General features: G+C 40.1%; 1 protein-coding gene across 2 annotated transcripts in view; it reads left to right on the top strand.

Annotated features, from left to right (window-relative positions):
• The window catches only part of LOC121521353 (A-kinase anchor protein 7-like), a 77509-nt gene that overhangs the window by 43487 nt on the left and 13925 nt on the right, over window positions 1-20097 (top strand). The gene's annotated exons all lie outside the window — the stretch shown is intronic.

The following is a 20097-nucleotide window of genomic DNA, read 5'->3' as shown; positions in this document are numbered from 1 at the left end:
TGGTTTACAGCTCAAAAAACTCCTCATGTTTCTCACACTGGCGTCCTGAAAAACCCTTATTTTAACCTCCGTCTGAAACACTTAGTTTTCACTGCTGTCTCTCTAACTGTTTGTAGCACCTTTTGCATGCGAGTTCAATAAGCCTGTTGTTCAGCATCCACTCTGTGGATAAGGTAACCTGTTCCATTCACCTGTGAACGGGAGGTGATACTGCGGATGACTCGCTTTTGTTGTTGTCATTGTTAGTAGCAGAGTTGCTTCCTCTCGCAGCTAATGCTTGCTCCTTACTCGGTCCATATTTAACTGAATGAGGGACACTGTCAGCGGTCTACTTCACTGTTGACACTGCCTGCCTATTTTTCTCACACTGCCATCTGATCCACATCAAACTTCTGAACTCTTCCAGCCTTTTCATACCTACCGGTGACTTGAACCAAAGCCATATTTGGCCAACAAGTGGTACCAAACACCATAAAATTCTTGTACCTTACCATTTAAAATAATAACTTCCTCAAAATACTGAAAATTACTGAGTGGCATCGTAATAGTGACGTGTCTGTAAAAGGTGGACAGCTGCATCCCACCCTTGTTTACAGGGTTGCAGTTGCTTTAACTAAACCATGCCCATAGCTACTGCCTCTTTCTCCTAAAATGAAGCTGATTGGTCCAACCATTCTCTGAAAGGCAACAAGCAAAATTATCAGGCTAATGACTGACATGGAATCTGGCTAATCCATGAGCTTTGCAAAATTAAATCAAGCTCACCATAAAGCTTAACTACTGAACCCTCCAAATCCTTCAAAGCCATAATCAGAATACCCCATAAATTGTCTGCATTATCAGATTTGAAATGATAAGACTTATAATCAGTTTAAGGATTAAGATGGAGGAGTTTTAGTCTTTATTTTCTGGCTTAAGCAGAAGCTCATGAAGTCAAAAACCCCAGTCTCTTGGTTGAACCTGTATTTACTTTGTATGCAAGCTAGTTAAAGAAACCTGAGCTCGTTCTAGGAGGGTTTCATTAAAAAAATAACAGCCTGAACTGGCCTGACACTATTAGGCCAGGCTCATGGCTCAGGATGTAAATACCAGCCTGGGGGATGTATTATTCTTTACATTTAATTGCAGGATATTTTAAATGAATGCAAATCAATGCAAGATATTCAGGTTAATATCAGTGATAGAATCCTTACCCATCTTCTACATTCTGTTGACCCTTCCCACAGGATTACCATCCATCATCCCGACTGTCACCTGAGGCATAATCCACACTTAACCTTGACACAGACTTGTTTTCAACAATGAATTCTAAAGTGCTTTTACCATTCTTTTAGGGATTTTAATGGCACCAAAAAATACAAAAGGCAGTATTTTATAAATAACACAGATATACACAGTTGCTGGTAGCAGCTGCTGGCTATTCTACAGCTATTATTCAAGCTACAGTGACAGGGGGAGGTGGAGCCTGGACCCCCTCCCCCTGCCACACAAACACACGCATGTACAAACACACTAGTGTCTGCTGTCTCCTCACATAAACCGCTCTTTTTCTCTCTTCCACACTCTTGCAAGCATGCTAACTCCATCTTTTTCTTGGAAATTCATTTACTGAAGCTTGCAACACATGTGCTCTGTCCCTTTTCTCACAAAAATAACAGACAAACTCTTAACTATCAAACAAATCCCTCCTCCGCTTTCCCCACTCCACACACGTATAAATACACTCTTTTTGTCTTTCAGCTCCCACTCACTCTCTAGCTCTTCTCCCATTCTCTCTCTGTCTGCCTCCTTCTCCCACTCTCCCTCTCCCTGTCTCTCTCTCTCCTCTCTCTCTCTCTCTCTCTCCCCCTCTCGCTCCAACACACGCACACACCCCTCCTCCCTGTGTCAGTACAAAGTAGAGCGAGAGCAAGGAGCCACTCGTCCTTTTTTTATTGTCTTCTGACTTGCTCGGTCGTCCTTAGGGGTAAAAGGGAGAGGATTTTTTTTGTGTTACCTCATCCTCACTGGGGTCCTTCAAGGCGGAGTGACACCAACGAGGGAGGCAGGGAGATAACGTATGGGAGAGGCAGGATTCTCGCTTCACTTGCCGCTCTTTGAATAAGAAGAGAAAAAAGAGGGGTAACATCAGGGAGCGGGGAACAGGAGGAGAGGGAAGGAAGGAGGCGCCATGGGTCAACTGTGCTGCTTCCCGTTCTCTCAGGCAGAGGAGAAAATCAGTGAGTGTCTCCTGCTTCATGCGTGGGTGTGCGGGATGTTGGAGAAACCAATTGGATTGATGTACTCAGTGGTGCTGCTGTCTATTCAGAGGCACTGTATGCATGCAGAGTAGGGATATACTGTACACCGTGTCAGTGTGTGTGTGGCTTTGTGTCAGCTGTCTGTGTGTCAGCTCAGCAACATCCCTGATCGTCTGTGACCTACAGATGGGCGAGGAGTGCTTGTGTGACTGTGCAGCTGCCTTTGTGTGCAGCCTTATGTTGTATTTGTGGATTCATTTATAGGATAACACTCATATTCCATGTGTAAACTGTAATTCATCTCTTCCTTGTTCAGCCGCTCAGTGTGGCTGATGATTTATGAGCTCTTCCAACAAGATGAAATTGTTGCCTTGTTAGGAGTTCCTCATGGGTGTCCCTGCAGTCTTTATACTGCAAATATCAACTGTCAGACCCAAACTTAAACTGCGATCTTTCACCATGTACAACAGGATCAGGTGATGTCTGCAGATATTGAATACTGAAAGTGAACTTTTGTAGTTTTTTTGTGCTCAGACAATGGTTATGTGTGTATGCTTCACAGCAAAACTCATCACGAAAATCCTTGAGGTCTAACAAACCATGTTATTTGCATTTCAATGCTATTGTAAACACTATCGTCTCATGCATTGGTGCTCGCTTGCATTTTTCTTTTTAATGCATTGCTAAGTAATGCTGTGAGTTGTATGCACATTTGAATCCTTGAAAATAAACTCATAGCTCTAGTAATGGTCAATCAGTTGAATCAGTTTGAATTATTTCCGTTGTTTAATTCCATATGAAAAGCCCTAAACACAAATGTTCCCAAATACACGGTTTATAAGTGTTTATTCATGATTTTAGTTAGTATTTGCAAATCTTGTTTTAACAGCCTCATCCCCCCCCCCCAAGGGGGTTTTGGACCCCAGTTTGGGAACTCGGGTACTAGTAGACACCTATCTGTCTTGCGTGGTTGGTTTTTGTGTGTGCAAGCTGAGGGATTTACCTCTAAATATCTTGAAATTGAAATTGGTGTGCCTCAGGGCTCAATCTTGGGATAGCTGTTATTTACACTGTTTCTCAGTAGTACTGGTCATAGTGTTCCCAATACAAGTTTTCATATATATGTGGAAGACACTGCCCTACTGAACATCTGGCTCTCTGTCGTTTAAAAGAATCCTTTGATATTGTACAGGACACTCTGCATAAGTCATAATCCTGAAAAAAACAAACATATGATGTTTTCATAGAGAAAAAGGAGCTGAACCTGCCTTCTGTTACTACATCTAAAGGTGATTTGATTGTGTGTGTACCTTCTGATAAGCATTCTTTGATTTTTAAGCTTCATACTGAACAACTCATGAAGAAGTTAAAGCTGTGACTGGATTTTAATTTCAGAAATATGTCTTGTTTTCTTTTGATGCAAAGAAAGGACTTGTTTCTGCTTCTTTAATGCTGCTGATTGATTATGGTGATGTTCTGTACATGCATGTCTCTTCCCAATGCCTTATATATTTGGATAATGTATACCAATGGGCACTGAGGTTTATAACAAATTTAAAGTCCTTAATTCATCATTGTATTCCATATTTTTGGGTTGGTTGGCCTTAATTGACCACACAAAAGCAAAATCATTGGCATATGCTTATTTATAAGGCTCTACTAAATCTGCTTCCATCACACTGGTGTGATTTCATTCAGGTTTAAGTGCTGTAAATTACAGAGTTCAGTCTTTGACTCAGTCACAAAACTTTTGCTATGTGTTCCCAAAGTCCATCTTGAAATGGGTAAAAGGAGTTTCAGGTATGCTGCTCCTGCAGCCTGGAATTCGCTAAAGGAGACCTTATGTCTTGAAGAGCTGGTCTCTTTAAATCTTTTTAAGGGTGAATTGAAGGAAGATGTATCTGGTTGTAGATGTTTTGACTGATGACTTTCCACTCTGTGATTCTGGATTTGTTTTTTTTCTCTGATTGTAATGGCTCTGTTTTTTTTATGTCTGCGTCTTTGTTAATTGTGCTGCTGTCCATCTTGGCCAGAAGAAGGAAAAAAAATGGTTGACAAATATTTTTTCGGTGGCTGTAAATATACATGGGTGGCCCACCCAAGTATGGTCCATGTGTGGGAAACACTGTTATGTTTGGATTGATTAAGCTGCACATTTGAACCCACCCAAATGAGTTATTATGTCTAAAGGACATGTTATTGTAGGATATTTGGTGAGTAAATTTCCTAACCCCATTGGCAAATAGTTGTACTTTGTCTTGAAACAAGATTTTTATCTGGACTTGTCAAGTTAATGTGGCTTGAAATTAACCTGGCAGGCCAGATGGATTTGTTTCACACATCCATCTGGATAACCACTCATACACAGAGTTTGGCAAAGGGCAGAGCCTTTGAAAAAAAACTCGGAGTCCAATCAAAGCAACAAAACACATGACATAGCCGCTATTGAGTTGCGCCCTTACAGAGGACTAAACTCCATAGGGAACTGCATAAGGCGAACCATGGCGACTGTAGACATGTCAGTACACAACTTATGTCATTTTTGAAAAGTCATTCTATAACTTGGCCCAAATGGTTCAGACAGGGAGTTTTGCAGGATGGATTCGCCAGTGAGAAACACGGAAATGGGTGTATCCATCTTCTATGCCAGGTTAGCTTAAAATAAGTGTACTTCAAAATTTTGACTAGGAGTTGACAAACAGGCTTTGGTTTGAGTTTGCAGTGCATTATTTATGCAAGAATCTATGTTTAAAATGTTAATTGAAGCTAAATTGTTGTCAGAAAACCACACCGAGTACAGCAGATAGCTCCTCCTCATGGCCCAACACATGGACTTTTCTGCAGCATTTCTGCATTTTCACACAGAATATGATAATAGAGAATAATGTAGCTTTACCTGAAGTAACATTATGTCATGCTGCAAATGCACACTGGGCTTCATTCTGAGGTTGGTAGTTTATAATAATAAGTGTATCAGTGCTTAAAAACTGCCATTTGAAGGCAAAATACTTAGGATGCTGTTAAATTTTGCATAACAATGTGTGGTGTAAACAGAATGATGGGTGAAGTCTCTCCATGCCAGCTGGAGGTAGTTAGAAGCAATGTTCTGGGGCAAATAATTTCAAATCGAATTAAACCCAAATGCTAATTGTGTCTAGATGACTTAGCTGAAGTAAAGTAAAAACTGAAAGCAGAGAAAACTAACAGTTTCTTTAACACTGGATCATACTGCCAGCTGGAAAAGAATGATACACTCAATAGTGAGTTGGTTTGTAGAGTGTGGCTAATGTTAGCAGTGCTGGTAACATTAGCCTTCAGTCTTCCTTGTAGGTTAACACCAGTATTCCTGTGCCCTAATTCAACCTTTTTTGTGGATTTAGATATCTGTATTGGTGCTGCACAATTTGGTAATAATGTGCTTTTGCGATTATACTTGACAATATTGCAGTTTGCATTGCAATTATGATGTAATACATAAATGGTATCATAAGTCTGCCTGCTTGGTCCCCCCCAAAAAATTCAAGTGACACTTAATACAAAAATAATTGCTGTTGCAGTTGAACAGTCTGACATTGCTATTGTTCCAGCAATAATCTGTGTTAAAAGAATATGAAACTATAATTGATTTTTGAAAGTTCAACTGTTGGACATCAGCTGTCCTCTTTTTTCCTGAAAACCCTGTAATGGTTTGTGCTCTCAAGTATTCAGTTTTCACACCAGCCATACATCTCCCCATTATTGGACAATGACAAGTTTTTAAAGTAGCTTAAGTGAAGAATATGTAAAAGAAAATAATGTTCATACAAACCTGTTTAATGCGGTATTAAAGTGGGCACAGATTCAGTAGGTGAATGTAAAACAACCCTTGAGTGCCAAATTCAGCACATTTTTCTGCACCATGAGGCTCAAACTTTGCAGCTTAGTGACAATGACTTTAACACATTTTTGAGTGGAAGTGGGACTTAAACTTCTCCTCGTGGATTATCACGCCACTCTGCTTTGACCACGTGGCAGAGATTAGCCTGGTAACTCCACATCTTTACAACCACAACATTCCCTGAATGACTGTGGTCTGATCATTAATCTTATCTCACACGTGTTGTTACGGAAAATCTGTGGTCAGTCAAGGCAAATTAAACGGGATGAATAAATCTGATGGATTTTGAAAACAGGAGGAATTTTCCACAAAATGACAGCGATAGCAACAGTGGAAAGTGGCTGCTTCAGCTCATGTCAAATGAAATGAGGTCTAGTGGATAATTACTGATGGATGTGGCATGATTACAGATTAGAGGGAATTTTTCTTGCATTGTTAAAGCTGCATATTTTTTTCACTTTTGGGTGTATTTTATTTGGTTTAAGTCCTTTCAATGGAGTGTAACTCTTGGTTTAAAGTTAATTAAAAATCAAATCAGGTTAGAAGTCGAGAGAAGTGAGCATCTTTTTATCATCACTGTAGCTAACCTGTTGGGTTAAAAATTAACCAGTGACACAGTCATAAAATGATTTAATGATTTGTGTCTTTTCCAGCATATTTATGTGCAGTATATGCTGTAAATTTCTCTCACGCCAATCATCCAGTCATAAATGCAGACTTTGACACTGCTTTAAAGGCTGATTCTGAAAAAAGCTGGTGGTGAGTGCGTGGGAGCACATGTGCTCTTTTATAGCTCCGTTCTGATAAAGACAGAAATATTAAACTGAGCTGGCTGAGCACATCACTGAGTGAACTGTATGCACTATTTTCTTCCTCCTCCTCCCTGTTTCTCTTCCTCCCTCCTGTGTTTTTTCGCTCTCTGTGTCCCTCTCTCCTGCTCTCTCTCTCTCTCTCTCCCCCTTGCTTGCAGCTGCATTGCTATAAACAGTCGAGCCACTGTGCCCTAGATCTGAGCCGAGCGAGAGATGGAGGGAGAACAGTGGGGGAAAGAGGGATGCAGGGAGAGAAGACTAATGAGGGGAAAAGGGAGGAAGCAGGAATGGGCTTAAAGAGAAACGATATTCAGAAAAAGAATGAGGAGAGAGAGAAGGGGGAGTGTGTGTAGGTCAGATGCTTCCCCTGTGATGTGGCGACAGTTGCCCTCGTGAGCACAGCAAGACGTGTGGGTGTGTATCTCTGTGTGTCTCTGTGTGAATTCAACCATGACCAATATGACAAGGTGTCACACAGTGGTGTTTGCAGTCACTGCAGGTGAAACACGCACAGACATAAACGCACAGACACAACCTCGCAGAAGAGAACCAGATATGACGTACCATGACTTGATACTTGTAAGATTTGGAGACCATCATAGTCGCTATTGTCTAGTTCAAGAAACGCATTAGAAGACATTTGTTTTTGTATTCTAAAAATAATTTTTCGCTTGCAGTTTCTTGGGCCCTCTGGACATCCACAGCACAACCAGGGGCTTGGGGCAACCCTACCACCTGCCCAGCCTGTACCCTAGGCCATGCCTACTTGCCACATACACTCCTTTCTGCAGCCATAGTTTTTCCTCAAACATGCCTAAAACGTAGGCACAATACTATATAGCCATCGGGTCTAAGCCACAGTGTACTGCCATGTCAGGGTGCTTGCTATTTTCTTGACTGGTTGTGGTTGTGTTTTATTCCGTCTCTCTAAAGTTCAATGCATATGATGGCAGACACATTCTGTTGCCCCAAAACTTATCAAGGTAGAAGTCCCCACCTCTCCTGTTGAAGAAAGACCTTTATATGAAGGAGCACTATCGAGAAATGTAGTGTATTTTATTTTACAGCAACTTCACAACTCAAACGTCTCATATAAACTTAGGGTAGGCACCTTACTTCACATCAGACATACACTAAGAAAATGAACATTTGTGCAAGCACATGATGAGAAAATGAAACATGCGTTTTGTATCACAGAGTATCTGCTTATGACATGAATATGATTCTGGATCTAGTGGCTCAAACAGGTAGAGCTTGGCAGATCCAGTGGAGCAGATGAGCCCTCAAATAACAAGTTGTACTCTTTTTTTAATATTAAGAGGATGATGTTATCTTTGAGGGGGCATGGTTTCTGCATATCCACAGGACACGCCGACAGCATATTAGAGCAGATATTGCCCCGTTTTTCTTGACCTTGAAACTCAGTTTAGTAGACTTTTTAAAGACTTTTTTTTTATCTTGGAAAAACAACTTTTGCCTTGTGGTACAAGTTGCAGCCATCTGCAGTTCACAAAGTTCTCAAATAAAAAGGGTCCCTTTAAGTTATGACTACAGTCCCAAAATCCAGAGCTACTGAATTTAAATCAGGACAAAACATGAAAACAAGGTTACATTTATGAGGCTGAACCCAGAGTCTATTTCCATTTTTGCTGGAATAAACATCTGTAACTGTTAATGTATTACAGAAAGACAGCTGCTGACTGGTTTTGCTTGGAGGGACTCATTAATTTATATAAGCATTGATTTGAATCTTTTCCTTTAACCAACAATCAGCTTAATTAATAACCACATTAGCATTCAATCTGCATTGACATCAAATATGTTTCTTGCCAAGTTAATTAAACATGCATAGAGCTTTGAGATTTCCTGCAGGGAAACATTAGGTGACAACCAGGACTTGATATGTTAAGATTTCTTCTCATTTAACCATCATGAGTGTTTAGTCCGCCTCTCCTATTGTCATCGACTCCTCCTATAACCTTATAGGTTTGAAATAGACTGTGCAGATGTAAAGTCGTGGGCCAATGCCTGTGGATTGTCACCATCTTCTATTAAATCACCGTGGAACCAAACAGCACCAGACCTTTTGAAGCACTGGTTCAGTGTGCTCTTGACCTTTCTTCACACTTTTGCCATGATGTATTTTACCTTTGTAATGAGTCAGGGAAAGGCAGCTTTACCTCTCGCCGAGTGACACAGCTTGAAGGGATAAGCCTGAATGAAGGGTGTCTCGGCCTCTGCATGAGCTGTTCACCTGCATTAACGGAGCAGCAGCAGAGCAGAAATGACCTTGGCCAGATGGGGCGAGTGTTTCCTTTTTAGCTGTCATCGAGGTTTGTGCAGCGGTGGTACCTTAAAAGAAGAAGAATCTTGAAAATGTAGCAACCTGTGTGTAAGAGGTTAAAAAAACAGTGTGAGAACGGAAAGAAAAAGAGTGCTGGCAAAGGCAGCAGGGACCACATGTGAGGAGGAGAGAGAGAATAGAACAGGGAGGAGGAGGAGGGAGCAGAGCGAGAGGAAGAGATGCATGCAGAGCTTCTTAATTCATCCTTTTTTCCTTCCATTCATTTTTCACTGCCAACTTTTCAGCTTTCATTCTAGTGTCTCTCTGTGTTAACCCTTTTGTGCGTACTACCCTGCAGTCTGTTTTACTGAGAAATACATAAAGTCATGATTTTTAGAGCATGAACAGAGGATGTAAATATTTCAGAGGTCTCTGTGCATATGTAAAAATGTGACTCAGACAGCAGAATGCAGGTCAGCGGGCTGTCAGCCCAAAGCAGCTCTTAATACAAGAGGAAGGAGGCACAGCCGGTAAAGGGGAGTACTTTTAATGTGGGGACATGTGGAAATAGTTGTGTTTATGTGAAATCACTTAGAAATGTTCTCTACGTCAGTGCTTTGTCGTCCCAATTATTGATGTCACTGTCATCTTACCTGATCCCAGCCAGTGTTTAGCAAAACTATTCAAGCTATTAAGTTTTCCCACACAGCTTGTGCTCTTTATAAATGCATCCAGCAGTAAGGCATAATTATGTATCAAAGTAATACAAAAGAGCCTCTATCGGAGAGAAGCATGTGATTCCTTGTGTTGCTTTGATTTTCTGATAGGATAAAGTACCGAGCCACCCACTGAAACCACAACATATCACATTTAGTCACAGTGGGCTGTGCACAGCTGAGCTGATAGGGCAAAGTCATGCCTTGTTTTGCTTTTGAAGGTTAGCTTACATACCATGCTGTGATCCAGGAAAGAAAACTAAACAAGTCAGCGTTCTGTTTTATAGCCTTTTGTCTGTTTTCACAAGGAATGGGTTCTCGATTAGAGCTACAGTTGAGCTGCGTTCACAGGCAGCAAGTCTGTCCAGCAGCACTGCTAAAATGTTTGCATTTACTTTGATATCCCCGAGCAAAATATTGACAGATCCTGCTGTTTTTCATTTAAAAAAAAGAAATCCTTAAAGTATCATCTCTCAGCCTTTCTAGCAGTCTGCCTCCAGGGAATGACATATTCCCTGAATGATGTTGTTTCTTTGGTTTGGATTTAAACATCTCAGCTTGTTGTCAATATGTCCAGACAATCATGTTCTCCCATGGCTGAATCCTATCGACTTTGAAAATGAAGCTTAAATAAATATCTTGATCAACTATTTGACAGATTGCAACGGATGGCCGTAAACCTGGATCAAACAGTATTTGTGACTTAACCCCAATGTCGACCAGCCCCCACACCCACCCCCAGGTTTATTTATTTGTTCATTATTATTATTTTTTTGTATTTGTTGACAGAAAAGGACAGTGGATGGAGTTGGAAACAGGGACAGAAGAGCGAGGAATAATATGTGTGAATGGAACCACAGGCCAGACGCAAACCCGGGTTGCCCATGTACATGGGGCACAATCTATCTGCTATGGGCCATCTGTGCCTCAAGTTACAAGCAACTTAAAGTTAGGCCCTCTGCATCCCTGCTCTTTTAAAGTTATTTCCAAAAGTAACTTTTACACCTAGAACGGAGCAGGTGCAAGTTCAAAAAGTCAGACTTAACCATTGTAAAATGCACAAAATGCACAACAGTTGTCATTCAACATATGGCGACACATCTTGATTCAAGATTTATCCACGAAAATGGCATGAAGTTGAAAGATACAGTCATGTGTGATTGGTCTAAAAATCTGGAAGTCCACTCAGGCACTGAGCTGATTAAAAAGATGCAATTTAGAGGGCAAGCTCTGTGAAAATTGGATAACTTTGACTCAATGAGATGTGTCAGGCAGGTGCTGGTTGCTGAGAGTGTGCGCCAACTAGTGTTGTAGTGCTCGAGAACAGTCTGGGTCTTGATACCAGTCTTGTCTTGACCATGCTTTAAATGTCTTGGTCTTGTCTTGGACTGGCGAGACTTCTGACTTTCTATTAAGACCAGTCGCAACCACCAGTGAGGTGCTATTCTTGAACATCATTAATGTGATGATAAGGAGAAGTCTTTGCTACAACTGTCTCTGTCTACAACAGTCTTTGAAAATGTTTTGTATGTTTTTGCTGTCAAATTTATTTGAAAGCAAACTATAATTTAAGAGAGAATGCTCTTTTACTTCTCATATTTGTGATAATTTTTATTGCCCTGGTCTTGTCCTGTTCTCAACTCGGTTTTCAGCCCCAAAAGACTTGGTCTTGGTGAACTCTGGTCTCGGATAGTGTAGTTTTGACTACAGCACTGATGCCAGCTTTTTTTAAAACATTCCCTCTCACTGGAATGCATGATATTATCTGTGTGATATGGATACTGGTAATATAAGCTAAGAAAGTTAATTACTAGTGTCAGTGTATATGAACATTTCTGCTGATATTTGTAACTGACATATTGGCTGTAAATATCAGCCCTATGTACAAAGAAGTTTGTGGAGTTTCAGGAAGGACCGTTATATCTGAGCCATCTGAAGTCTTTTTCTTTTTTTTCATCCTCATTTCTTCAATTTTTTTCATCCTTAAACTTCAAACTGCATTTTAGGAACCTGAAGTTTTAGGTCATCTATGTATCAGTATCAATATTGGTATCAGCTAAAATGACATGGAAACATTACATTGGATATCTGCAAAAATCCAATAGCCTTCATCCTTACTAGAAAACAAGGTTATTAAAGAAACCTTGTGTGCTAGTTTAAAGAGTCTTTTAAATTCAAGACAGCAGGTCAGGCGCAAAGGGCATTTTAAACACCATGAGAGACATTTTGATATTTTTCTGACAAGAGCATGCTGGGCTATAACACGTGTTTTTGGCTCTACAAAGAAATCATGATTTCTTTTCTTTTAGTTTGTTATCTAAATCTTCTGTCAGTTGTTTGATAGATGGACTTTCTGCAAATGCTCTCATGAGCATGCATGAGAAGACAGTCTGCAGCGATAACTGTTCTTTGTTATGTTGTGTTTAAGTTTGACCCTAGTAGTCAGTCGTAGGTAAGTCAGCATAGGCAGTAAGATGGATTTCATGTATGCCACAGCTGTTGCACTTGGCTGCTAAGGAAGCATCGTGATGCTTTCCATAACTTCCAATGTAGCACCCCATGAAGTAGTTTAATTTTACTTTGAATTTGTTGAATAAAAAAATCCCATCTATTTTCATGATATTGATGCATGCATTCATAATCCTCTGAGGATGCAAAGTAATCATTTTTAATTCTGACTTTTTCCCCACTTACACCATCAAGTCACTTTTTTTTTACTTTGATTCCTGCAAAACTAATTACACAAGTAATGTCATTGGCATGACAGCATACTCTTGTTAGAATTAAGCTCCACAGCTGTGGCTCAGCCTTCTGTAAGCACAAAAAATAATGACCTCTTTCCTTATAAAGTGAAAAAAGTGCTTTTTAGTTAGCATTAAAAAATCACTCAAGGGACAATCCTGGACAGGCACTTTAAAATCAATATACAGTACTGTGCAGAATTTTTAGGCATATAGAGTGCTAATGGTTCTTCATAGGTCCTGATGTTCCACAACCCTGGGCTGCAGAGAGGAGGGAGGGTGGCCAGAGTCAGTGTTGACACATTTGACATGTACGTGTGTCACCCAGCAGCCAAGGTCGAGCTTAACAGCATTTCTTTTGTCCAGGCCTTTCCACCTCTGGTAATACACCCAGCAACCACCAACAGTTTTCAGGTACTTAGAACATACACACGACAACCAGGGGGTTGTGGCAACCCTCCTACACGCCCTAACAGTACCCTAGGCTATGTTTAAGCACCACATCTACCCATAACTCTGCCCTAAAGCTGTGGTTTTTGTTTTGTTTTCATCACATTATTTTCCCATGCCCTTGGTAATGTACAAAGACATCCAGAGCATGACCTGGGTTGTGTCAATCCTCCTTCCTGCCTGATGGGGCCCTCAGGTGGGCGTACTCACCATTATACGCCTTACTTCAGCTTCAAGTTTTGGCCCAAACATGCCTTCAACTTCTGCACAGTACTGTTTGTATATGACACATTCCTGTGCAACTATCTAGAGATGTTCACTGGCTGATTCTGTTCAGGTCAGTAGTCAGCAGCTGAAACAGTTAATTATCTAGTTTTTCTGTCATATATAACTCAAGAATTGAGGCAACATCAGATCTTTACTTAATGCTATTTCACAAGCCTCAGTACCCTCTCAAGTCCCTAATCATCCACATCATATTACTTTGAAGGCATAAGAGTGAGAAAAAGCAGTGATCGTATTTACCCTCTCAATGGAGAAATTCATCAGCCACAAAATAGTCAATTAGTGCACTGGTGGAGAGGAGGAGACTCCCACATTTCTGGGCAGGCCATTGTTCTGGCACAATGGAGAGATTGTCAAAAAATGTAATTATTGTTCTCTGATGCAGAATTGAAAACATGCTGGCAAATTAGGCCACATTCTAGGAAAGGTGGGGGAAAAAATCAGCCATTCTCCAGCTCTGCCATGTACTCCAGATCTAGATGACGTTGTTTCCTCTGGTAATGTAATTTATTATGATTAAAATCATGAACAGCTTTTCTCTGTTAGTCCCTAACCTGAATATGACGCATGTGGAATACAATTGCAGTGATTGCTGATGTGTTTAACAGGGCTGTAGTCAGTATCGTGTCAGAGTCTCTGGTATTTCCTCAGGAAACCACTCTACCATCAGAGCTCTGTAGCCTCTCTATAACCCCCTGTGAATGTCTTTTACTTCTTTTTGTTATTCCTAATTCGTCCTCTTCCTCAAACCTCCCTGTCTGTCCTCGAATGCACCTCTCTTTTTCTGTCACGTGCCTTCCCGTTTATCCGATTTGAACTTCTACTGAAGCTGTTTTCATGTTAAGACAGAAACATTACAGTAATCTTCCTGCTTGTATTTGTCCTTTTGCTTTGTCTTATGCATTATCTTCATTGTGATTATTTATCAGTCTTTTTTAAAACTGTATGCACATGTGAAGAGAGAAGCTCTCCTTATACAGGGCTGAACATTATAAAGTGCTTCTCCATCATGGAAAGTATTGAAAGCGGCCGGCTAAAAAATTTGGCAGACCTTAGCAGAATGTCAGCTCTGATTCAACCAGGACGTGGACTCGGTTAGTTATTTTGAGGACGTTGCCTCTGCAGAATGAGATAAATAAGTGTGTTTAGGAGTTTGAAGTTATGGTGTTATAAGGTTCTTACATGACATGAAATAAATAAGAGCAGAGCAGTGCCCAGAGGGAGGGAGCAAAGCCAAGCAAAGCAGAGCAGGGAAGTTACAATGTGCATGAAGTTTTAACAGAGCTCGCAGTAAATTTTGTGTGGTGTGTACAAACTCATTGTTTGGTAACAGTACAGTCACAATCCAATTTCCTATTTTAACCTTTACCCCAGCTGAATGACTACAAATCTGATTGCAGAGAGATTAATCAAGGGTGTGAAAAGGAAACAAAAGTAGAATGAGGAAAAAAACAAGTCTGCAGCCAAGCATAAAGCTATAACATACTGAGTTAAATGCAAACGACAATGAATGAACTAGCGCTGAGAATTATTATTATTATTAACATGTAAAAAATGCTTAAGACTTAAAAATATAAACAGGACTCAAATTGTGTATGCATTTGTGTACTTCTGCATGTGCTCTGACATGTCAGTCACTTTGCACCCTTACTGTGACAAACAAGCTGAGTACAAAATCTAACTCATCTGTGACTGTCATCCACAAAATATCTGCTTACTTGACTTGAGTTCAGTTTGTGGAAATGAAAATAAACTACTGTAAATTTGCTTATGCAACCTGCTTCACATGAGGAGGAAATTACACTCCAGTCTTTGCACACAGACATTTAATCCCTTCTGCCACAATGGCAAACACCAACTGTGTAGTCATAGAGCACTGCTTTAGAGATTCAGAAGACAGGCACTGGTGGACTCAAGTAACAACTTCAAGTACAGCAGAGCACAAATTAAAACAAAGCCTCAGAGATTACTGCTCTGCCAGCAGAGTTTTACTCAAATGTCAGAAGAGTTATAAGCTCACACTTTTATTCTGAGTTGGATAAGTGGGGCAAAAAAGAAATCAGTGTTATGATTTATGAAGTGATGTCAAAAAATCTAATAGCAGTGCTATCCTTGATTGTCATTTACTGTGACCTGTTTTGGGGTAATTATTCAAAAACAGTAATCCGTTACACATTACTAGTTATTTTCTAAAATTATAATTAAAATCTTGCAGTATAAGGCGTAAGGATACATGAGTGATGCCAACACAAATGGTGGTGTACTCCATGCAAAGTTAGTCGGCAGTCGACCATGTCAAATCATGTTACTAAAGTCAACAAAAAATAGTCACTGCCTCCTGATCATTCTACAAAAGACTACAATTAGCACAAATCCTTTTAATATGGAGGAAGGAAACAAGATCTTCCTTTTTAGGCTCTTTAATACTAAAAAGTTGAGAGCAGAATTTGGATCAAAATTATAAAAATCAGACCAAAATAGCATCTCACAGAAAGATTTGTCAAGAACAAGGCCACAGGTAACATTTCCTCCACTGTATATACTGCCACAAGCCTGTTTATCTCAGCTTTTGTGGTTACCTGTTGCTGTTGTTGAAAGTCCAGCTTTGGCTGCTTGGTACATGTCGTCTCATGTAGTGATCTTGGGCCTCACTTGAACTCTGGGGGTCTCTAGCTTCTCGCTTTGTGTTAGTCTGCTGGCTTAGCAGGTATTTGGAAAGATTTGATGCAGAGTTCACAGCAGTGGAAAGTTGTTTCAGGCCTGGGCACAGTTTACACAGTTTTCACTTCAACGTCACATTCTTGTCCTTTTGTTTGAAAAATTCAAAGTAGTGTTGATATCACCATGCATCTAAACAAGTCCTTATTTGAACAGCAATGCTGTTTCTCCGTGAACAGGCTTTAAGAGGGATGCTTGATTTGTTTCCCCTGTGCTCCTGTTTTATAGGTAGTTGAGGATTTACAGCAATGCCAGTAACAAGATTTTTATCTTACTGTGAAACTATTGTGATTACTAAGCTAACAGCAGTAATGCATTACACTACTATGCTACAGACAAATGTAATGTGATTACAGTATCAAATAACTGCACCGGTTGATTGGGCTATACTTGTGCTTCAAATGTATAGTTTAACCTCAGCTAAGGTGTGTTGTCTTGATTAAGTTTAAATGTGCAAATCTCATTTTGACAAACAGACAAAGCTTTACAGCTCCTGAGATCTTTAAACCTCAGGTTAGAAACTAGTGGTTTACATTCATCACTATCAATCCTTTGTGTCATGCTCACAAAAACAGTGTTACTTAGAGAAAATTCAAGTCAAACATGTTGTATTCCAAAGCTCTCTTTAGATTGCAATCCTGCAACGGGGCCATAAGGAAGCTTTGCTTTCATTACACTCCATACTTCTACATTGATTGTGCTGTGACGTAGTATCGGTGTTGCAGTCTGTAATTTTAGATTGCACTATGGTGTTGCAGAAGCATGAGAGGCACGACGTGAAGAATCAGCAATGCACTGCCATCTCTACCATATTACAGTGATCCTGTCTAACGCCTATGTTACTACAGCGGATGCTTGCACATTGGTGGGGTGCCTATAGACCTTTTGCATCTGATGTCACATGGTCTGTTCCTTCCGGCTCCAATCCCCACCTAGACAGCAGAAGGAGAGTGTTACTCTGTGGATGCTCATGCTAAATAAGTAATCCTGTCGACAAATACCCCACAGTAATCTGTGTAGTGCACACTTTTATACGGAAAGTTAAAAAGCTTGAAATATCAGTACTGGATTCCTGCAAATCCTTTTATAAAGCTTAGAACAGCTTAGGATTTCCATAGCAATGTCTTTTTTGCAACATAAGCAATGCATGTGTTAATGCTAATGTTAGCAATCAGTATTATGCTGCATAGCTATCAAAGCGTTTACATGCTTTAAGATGACTGCCTGTGTATAGAGACATACCTCTGGCAGTCCAGTCTTCACAAGTGTCTCTGTTAGGTGAAATGCTTCATTTGACAGAGTCACTGACATTTATATTAGGTAGTCTTATTCTGGTTTGCTACTTGCCCTTACATTTATAGCGTCCAAATTCATCTAGAACAGAAATATTGACTAAAATGCATGCTGCTGTCATATGTAGTGAGAAGAGGCAGGTCTGCATAAGTCTTATTAATGGCATTATAAAACTGGCTTTAGTTGGCACATTAGAATTTGCTGTTTAGCATGTGGCAGAATGTGGAGCTATAACAGGAGGGAAGCCACTAGTTTAGAAGGTTTTTAATCAAAATATAAGTCAAATTAGTTCCACTATTCTATGTGCTCTCTCATCTTTGTAGCATTATCAAGGGAATAGCTGGCCAATTAAGCAGTAAGGAAATTTATCTCTGCCAGGACCATCTACCAAACATTTAACTGTGCTGAAAACTATAAAAGCAGTGAAAAAGGCACTTGGCATGGTATTCCTCTTGGCCAGAGGACAAGATATCCTGTGCTAATCTCATCTCCACTAAAGGTTTTAAAACAGTCTTCTAATTGGCTTGGTTTGCAGCATATGGGCTAAGAGTTTTAGTTTGGCTGCATTTTAATAAACTACAAAGTGAGAGGCAGATGCTGGGTTTTATATAATTCATACTAATAAAGTAGGGAATTCATCTTCATTTTTGAATCATTTATTGAAATCACTAGTTCTTTATACATTTTAATGCTCTTCAGCTTGCCAACAATGGTTCATTTGTTTCCCTCCTCTTAGTTTATGTATACAGTCATAGCTTTCTGTCCACAGAGAATGAGGCATGAAAGGTGAAACTCAAAACCAGACTTCAGACTCACCAATCAATAAATACAGGAAAGATGATCCTGAAAGAGAGCCCCGGCGAGGCAAATAAGATAGTGAAATAGACAAAAAGGTTGAGGGAAAGTAAGAAGTCGAACAGATGTAAGAGAAGACGAGGATACTCGGAGACAACGACAAAGTGAAACCTGATGGAAGTCAGTACAATCTCCTATGTTGTTAAAAAGTGAAAAGCCTGTCTGGTTCTCATCCCATCACCATGACAACGCTTCTGGCAAATAGGGGAAAGAGAGAGAGAGAGAGAGGCTGGAAAGGACAGACACATAAAAAAGGTGGAGAAGATGTTTGAGGCAGAGGGTGAGGATTTAGGCTTTGAGGAATTGTGGATCTGCTGTGAGAGTGTTTGAGTGTATGATAGTGTTTAAACTTGTGTACTGGAGTGTGAGACAGTTATCCTCTGGTCTGCCTGCCTTGTAGCGTTGAAATCAGTCCATCCACGGTAAGAACGGTTTATCTGTGTGTGTAACAGGTACAAAGGGCAGCTTTATTGCCTTCATTTCACCATGATTAGACAGGCTGATATCTCACACAGCAGACACATCTGCTTATGTACACAGAGGAGAACAGCTCTGCCAAGCTGAGGTGTGTTTATGTCGGGTCAAACTTACAAGTTGATACATTCTGGATATTTATGATTATAATGGCTGCAGGAATGAGACACTGGAGACAGAAAAAGGGGAGTTGGAGGCTGTAAAAAGTAATGGACAAAGTCTGAGTGACGTCAGCCCTGTTGTTACTGAAGGGGGGTTTTGAAGCCAGTTTACTGCCATGGCCATATTGAAAACATGTCAAACAAACTGTGGGGTGGCTTACAAACCAAAATGGACAAGGTATGAGAAAAATTCATACCTAGAACAGTTTGTGCCCATGATAAACTACTACTACTCCAACCGAAATCTATTTTTTTAATCAAGCTATAATTTGTGCTGCAAAAGTTGGCATTTAAACATGATATTTCTGTGAAATCATTGTGCTTCTGCAGTCAGCCTCAAGTGGACACTCAAGGAACTGCAGTTTTTTGCTCCTCTGCATTTGTGCCATTTTTCATCCATTGATCTTGCTGTTAGGCTGGACGTCATATATCCTCATTTTTTTTAAATAAAGTAATGTAGATGCAGCTTGCTGGTGGTAGATTCTTTAGTAACGGCACCTTTAGTTGAATGTTTCAGATGATCAACATCTTGAATGTCAAAAGCATTTCAACTTGAGTGGCAATTTTTTTTACACATTCTGTCATTGCCTCAAAGTCAGGGATGAGAGAGTGGGGGAGAGACTTGCAGGTGCAGGAAAGTAGCCACAGGCTTGACCAGATCCGGAGTCGCACACATATGTGGGCTGCGACCCAGCCACTAGGCTATCTGCGCCCCTGCCTGAATTTTTTTAATCACATGCTTTATTGTACCTTTCAGCACAATTTGGTGAAGCTCCTTAATGTCTCATTTCACTTTAAAAGACTCAGACAGCTCAGTGGATAAGTAAAATCTGCATCTTGTGTTAGCAAAATTTTCACATTTTGTGTAATCTTCTTTTCCTTTTTGATCTGTAACAAGTTATTTTTTCTTTGGTTAAGTTCATGTCATAATGTTTGATCTACCGAAAGCATGTTGTCCTCTTTCAAAATAAAAGCAGGTCTTCATCCAAACAGAAAAACAGTAACCATAAGACTACACAAATCCAAAATGGAAAAACAAGTTTGAATGCTGAATATTTGAGTTTCAATATTCAACAAAAAAGGAGATAAATCCTAACTACAGAAATTCTGCGATTAATAGCAATGAAAACAGTTTTTAATTGTTAGACAGACCTACTTTTTTGCAATGTCCAGACTTCTGTAATGAATAAA

The sequence above is a fragment of the Cheilinus undulatus genome, linkage group 14, assembly GCF_018320785.1.
Source record: "Cheilinus undulatus linkage group 14, ASM1832078v1, whole genome shotgun sequence".
In the NCBI taxonomy this organism is placed as follows: Eukaryota; Metazoa; Chordata; class Actinopteri; order Labriformes; family Labridae; genus Cheilinus; species Cheilinus undulatus.
This window is presented reverse-complemented; position numbering and strand designations above follow the sequence as displayed.